This window comes from Pygoscelis adeliae, unplaced genomic scaffold (assembly GCF_000699105.1).
Source record: "Pygoscelis adeliae isolate BGI_AS28 unplaced genomic scaffold, ASM69910v1 Scaffold85, whole genome shotgun sequence".
Classification (NCBI taxonomy): domain Eukaryota; kingdom Metazoa; phylum Chordata; class Aves; order Sphenisciformes; family Spheniscidae; genus Pygoscelis; species Pygoscelis adeliae.
In genome coordinates, this window is record NW_008824900.1 from 1,360,691 (window position 1) to 1,367,523 (window position 6,833).

Consider the following 6,833-nt stretch of genomic DNA (forward strand, 5'->3'; position numbering starts at 1 on the left):
AAAGACAGGCGGGGGGGTGGTGTTTATTCAGCAGATTTCTGTGGACTATCGTATTTCTCCAGTTTTGTAAGAATCATCAGTTCAACCACATGATAACCCAATATTTTAATAAGACTTTCCTGAATGGAACATATACCAGACAGTGCTGCTTCTTTTGTAATTGATTCAAAGACCAAGATTTGTGTATGCTAAAAGTTGTATTTCTCTTTCTTATGCTGTACTTTTTAATTTATTTGGTCTTGTATCACTAAATTCTTTATACTTGTTTAAATTGTTAGAATGTCTAAATTTCCATTTTCTTTTAGCCTATTTCCTATCGGCCACATCCTTCCTCTGATTAAGATGAGCCTAATAGTCCCCTGGGAGTTTTGGAGAGTGGTAGTGTGTGGGCACAAAAGGAGGAAGGCACCCTTTTTTCATAGGAGCAACACTGCTACGAACATTACAAACCTCCTAAGTCTGTAGGAACAGCTCTGTTTTTTGACTACGATGTTCTCCAAGATCTGGATATGGTGGTGGTGTAGATAGGGATTCTGTCACTTACACACGCTAACAGATCAGGCTAGATAATGGAGGTCTGGGTTATATCTTTCCGAGGAACTTGAATGCCCTGCTGGTAGTAGAAACAGTACACGTAAAGATAAGATAGATTTTTATTTTCTGTTTGAATTATTTATTCATGTATTCCCTGCTCTTCAGATGGCTTTGTCATGGAGACAGAAGTTTCTTAGCAATTCTGTCTCCCACCACTTGTCTCACGTCCCATCTTTTCTCTGGATTCGCCCATGCATTTCTGCTCATCTTCTAGCTTACTCTTTTCCTTCAATGCTCTACCTCTGTGTTTTACTTCTCATCCAAGGACTCCTGAGAGAGGAAGGGGGAGGAAGAAAGTGGAGGAGAAAAAAAAAAAAGTAACCCTTCTTCTCTAACTTCCCATCTATCCTATTTTGCATCGCTCTACTGATTACTCTTGTCCAGTGATCAAGTGCTCTGCATATCTTCACTTTCAAGACTGGTAGGCAGGCATGGCTCTGTCTTGCCTATCATCGCTCATTCAGTAAGTCAGTACTGAAATTCTGACACCTGCAAAGCCATCTGAGTATTTTTCAGGATTCATCTGCTTTGCTGAGAGAATTGAAATGTTGACAATAGAGAAACTGCAAATACTGTTGTTACTGATTGTTTCTTCCCTCTGGTTTTTATATCTCTTGTCTTTTCCTTTATTTTCCTTTAGAATGTTACTAAATAATGATCAGGGTCCACTGGTTTTTGCATTTGTATGACAGGTAGGACAAAGACATCTTAGGCTAAAACTGGAATCTTGTATGTTATCGTAATGCAAATTAATTTTGATGGCCTTTGAATATAGTATTAATATTTAAGTAACTTGGTTACTTCAGACTTAGTCTAAAGACTTTTTAGTCTATCATTAATTCAATTGAACCCTAATGTGAAATTCAGGGGGTTTGTTTCTGTTAGTTGTTGAATTGACAGAGTAAGAATAAAAATTGAGAGCAAAATTTGAAACTGATGCTAGATTCTGGGAAAGATTCCATTTTTCAAAAAGCATAACTGACAGCCATGTGTCTGAACAATTTCGGTCATCTGGGTTTTTAAATGTTTGAATTTTCAGAGATGGCAACAGTTCTCAGCAGGGTGGCTGAACTGTGTACAAGCATACATGTGTTCGTTGAATTCATCTAGTTCTTCCTGCATGCTAATTATTTTGAGACAGGTTTCTTAGATTACTTGATGAAATGTTAGCACATATTTCACAATATGATGTTTAAGCATGTTCCTTGGTCCCTGATCATTCTACCTGCTTGCTACCAGCTGGATATTATTTGTTCTTGGTCTGCAACCGAATGAAGCATTAGGAGCAGGAAGCAGCATACCTAGTTTTAACTACGATGGTAATATTGATGAAAATATTAGTATCAGTTGAAGATGTTGGCATTGCAATAGCATCAACAATTCTTCCTAGGATTTCTGCCCCATTGCTTCAAGTAGTCTGTGTGCGTAGAACTTAGTCCAACTTCTTCCAGGGACACAAAGTTAATGTTGGGGTTATTAAGGTCTCATGATTATTTCTCAGGATGTATGTGACCAAATTGAGTAGGGTGGATGTGGAGTATGTTATCAGAGAATCAGGATTTGGTTTGTATCACTCTGTTAGATAAAAAGTTGAGACTTGGGCATATTTTCCCCATGCTGACAATAAACTTCGTTTTTACAGTGTTTGTTGCAGTAACACGCTTCAGTCAGTTATATGTGAATCCTTATGGATTTTGTAGAAGTTGAGTTTATATTATTCTTCTAATAAAGAAACACTAAACAGTTAATAAATATATCAGAAGGCTTTCTACTGCACTTTGTTTCCTTGATAGCAGCATGTTTTGTGTCTATAGCTACAGTATTCTACTGGGTGAAGATAAATGGATTTCATAATCTCACACTGGGGAGAAAAGTGAGACTTGAAAAGATTGGAGCTGCATGAGCTGGATAACTTAACATTATAGCTCTGAGAGGCAGAGGGCTAAAAAACCATTAAGGACATTACCTTGTTGATTGGAGATTCAGAAATTGATGCACTGCCTTCAGTCCTGTTATGTTTTCAAACTTTCATTAAGTTTATATCATCTTCTACCTGGCCCTTAGAAATTGCTGGTCTGAAAAGAAATCATTTGTCATAGTGTCTGTTATAAGTAGATTCATCTTCAAAACAACATTATCATTTCCTAAAGACTGGTTTTAAATCCATCAGCAGAATATGAGCTAAAGTGCATTGCATTATTTTGACACATTCATTGAGATCATTTCCTGATGGGTTTGTGCTTAATATGTTGAATTATCACAAAGGAAAATGCTCGATCCATTATTGATTTTAAGAAATACCACAACTGGTGATTACAACTGTAAAAAAAAAAAAAAAGTGAAATTAAACTTTAGTTTTGCAAAGTAGGCTCATAAATTCCTTTTGTCTGAAAGAACAGGTGCCTGACCGCTGTTTGTAAGTATTGCTAACATTATAAAAAGATTTCATATGGGGATAGGGAGAACTTGTCTTACAGTATGATGTGTTTAGCGAGATATGTCCTGTTTACCAGTTTTCCAATTAACGGCTGGGCATATCCAGAGAAATTCAGAGAAATTGAAACTGTCAGGTATGGCCAGCCATCCTTTAAGAAACACCCAGGAGCTTTCATAGCTTTAAAAATAACGAATAGTTCATTATGTATTAATCACTGGGTTACAATTTGTGGTGGGTTGACCTTGGCTGGCTGCCAGGTGCCTACCAAGCTGTGCTCTCCCTCCCCCTCCCCAGCAGGACAGGTGGAGAAAATAAGATGAAAAACACTTGGCTTGAGATAAAGGCAGTTTAATGAAAAAAAGCGAAGGCCATGTGCAGAAGCAAAGCAAATACAAAGGAGACTTATTCTCAAATTCCCATCAGCAGGCAATGTCCAGCCACTTCCTGGGAAGCAGGGCCTCAGCGCGGGTAGCGGCTGCCCACGACATGGGGAAGCCTCTGGTCTCTTCTGACAGAGGCCCAGCCCTGCAGCCCCCCACTGCCAAAACCATACCACCTCTACACCCAAGGCAGATTACGAGGTCACATGCTTTTGGATTAATCATGGATAAGCAATTAGCCTGGGCTTGTTTGTCAGCACTCTTAGAGACTTCAGAATAGTCCTGACCACATTCAGTGCCACTGGAGAGATTTCCTCTTCTTGTCTGGCTACAGAAATATTTCTGTTTATTAAGTTTTAATGCTCACTCTGGGGAAAAAGATTGCCGAGTAGCCAGTTCTTTAAGTGCAATTTTCCCATTATTGGCTAGGGATTTATCAAATCCCTCTATCTTCTGTCCTGTTGGTACACAAAGATCAGAGAGAGAGAGTCTGCTTAGGATAAGGATATGCTGGGATAACACGTTATGAAAATGAAGCGTAGGGTTTTTCACATGCTTATGGATCTATCCAGTTGACAGTCTTCAGTGAAAACATTTTTTTAAATCAAAAATTCTCTTCCAACATTTTGTTTTATTTTTAAAACTTCCATTATAAAACTTCTTGCATGTTTTTAACCTCAGAAATAAAATTCAGAAATCATGCAAATTTCAGATAATTGCTTAGGGGGAAAATGTTGGCTTTATTTTTTTCCAAAGAATCTCCCAGTTTCTTACCTCAAATTTAACTAAGGCATGAGAGAGACTCTAGAGTCAAAGTAGAAAACTTCAAGCCACGTAGACATTTCAGATAGGAGATGTGATTCACTGTGAACCCATGGAGAGTGCAATAATGAATTCTTTCTTTGCGGAAAGAAAGAGTACAGTGAGAGTAGACATTTGGACATCGCCTGCAAAAGAGCATAAGATAAGTTGATAAAAGGCTCAAATCTTACATGCCTGGTTTTCTAACACTACTATAATTTCAGAGAAAAGGTAGGACACTGGATTTGAGGGATATTGTTAGTGATGGTTCCTGAAGGTTTTGGCTTCTTTTGCTTTGTCTCTGTCTTTATCTCAAAGGAAAACACTGCTTTTAGGGCAGGTCAAAACTCAGAATTTCTTTCTGCTGCGTGGGAAATGTCTGTATTTCAAAATCTGTTTTCATTCTGAATTCAAAATATTTTTTGACACTAAGTTTTTGCCCATATCTTAACTGATGTATTTCACTGTTCCCTAGGTAGTAACAGCTGGTAACTTTCCAGCACAGTGAGTTTCCATGCTAGTGACTCCCACTCAAGCTGCTTCATACATCAGTAAAACCCTTCTGGTGCCTCACATTTGAAAAGACGAGTGTGTTACTGTCAGAAGAGCTAGCACAATGGTAGACAAGGCTTAACATAGAAAGTGTTCTGAAGAGATCAGACAGAAATCAAATATATAACTCCCAGTATTGCCAGTAGTAACTTTGCATTAAGTAGAAATGATGAATTGCCTAAGCCCCTGTACAGATCTGGGAGCCCACTAGAAATGCTGCTGTCATCTATGTTAGTACTTACAGCTGGCGATTACTGAAAACACTGGCATTACACTTACCCTGGAAAATTCTGCAATGAATATGATCTTCATGGATGGGGTGAAATATCCTGAGCCTGCACAGAAATGTGATTATTAGTCCTTGCTTACCCCTTGCCCAATGTGAAATATAGAGGCAGCTGCTAGATGGGGAAAAGTAGGGGAACTTCAGCCTGGGAGATTTAAAAAATAAAGTGAAAATGTGGATTGTGTTTTTAAAATATGTTTAAAAATGAGTTGGGCTAATCCACAGAGTCTTTGTTAACCAAAGAATAATGTTTTACTTATTTTACTAAGTAAGAATGATTATTTCCTAGACTTATTTAGCTTAGAAGGGACCTTGGGAGGTCATCTAGTTCAGCATCCTACTCAAACTTTGGAATTAGATCATGTCACTCAGGATTGTGTCCTGTCGAGTTTGGATTATCTCCAATGAATAGACATTCCACAGACTTTCTGGGCAACACATTCTTATACAGAAAAATTTTCCTGATAAATAATCAGAATTTATTTTCTTGCAACGTGTGTCTGTTGCCTCTTGGCCTTTTGCTGTGCGTGTTTGAGGAGAATCTAGTTCTTCCTTCTGTATAACCATGCCTAAGGTAAGACCAGCCCCCTTAATTTTCTGACTCCAGGCTGACTAAACCCAGTTCTCTGTCTCTCCTGTCTTGTGCTGTAGCCCTGTAACCATCTTGGTGGCCCTTCTCCTCTGGACTCACTCCAATCTATACACGCTTAGTACAGGGAAGATTGGATACAGTACTCCTGGTGCAGTCTCAAAGTGACAAATATAATAGGGTTAAACAGAGAGTAGAAAAAAATAATTTGAAAGCGCTACTGAAGGGAGTGAAGACAAACAAATCTCAACTTGTTTAAATATCAAATGTCAATTCTTACAAAGTATGCAATAACAGTAAATGTCAGCTCTTCACAGTGATCCTGTAGAAGAGATATAGACACCTAATTTTCATGTAGGAGCTCTATGGAGTTGTCCTGTAGGAATTCAGGGATCTCAAAAAAGATTTAACTTTTAAGTAGCCCATAAGATAAATACTGTCTTTGTAGAGTAATGAATTTTATTTTAGAAAGAAAGGTCACAATTTCTATAGGATAATGCTAGACGTGTTTGAAAAAATGAAAATTGAAAAGTTTTTATTAAGAAATAAGTTCATGTCTATTAAAATATTAAAATTCATACTTGAAGTAGGAACTTTCGGTTATTTTTGAAGAAGACAGCCTTCCGCTGTCATCTTAGAAGAAGTTACAGCTTTGATGTAGATTATGTTGAATGAAACTCTGGGGTATTTTACACAAGAGATGTAAAACTACAAGTTTTATTGTTCAATGGCTGTGGGCCAATGTTTTTTTTAATGGCATTGAATGTGCAAGACTAACATATTACCTTTCTAAAAGACTTGAACATCTAGTTCCCTTGGACTTTCTGTTGGTGCTGGCTGTTTAATTATCTGAAAATCTTTCCTGTCATCTACTGGATGCTTGCATCTTATATTCTTCATGCATCATGTGTTCCTCATGCTTTTCCTTCTTATACTTCAAGGATCGTGGCTCCTACTGTGGTTTAACCCCAGCAGGCATCTAAGCACCACACAGCCGCTTGCTCACTTCCCCCCAGTGGGATGGGGGAGTGAATCAGGAGAATAAAAGTGAGAAAACTCGTGGGTTGAGATAAAGACAGTTTAATAGGGAAAGCAAAAGCCGTGCATGCAAGCAAAGCAAAACAAGGCATTCATTCACTCCTTCCCATCGGCGGGCAGGTGTTCAGCCATCCCCAGGAAAGCAGGGCTCCATCA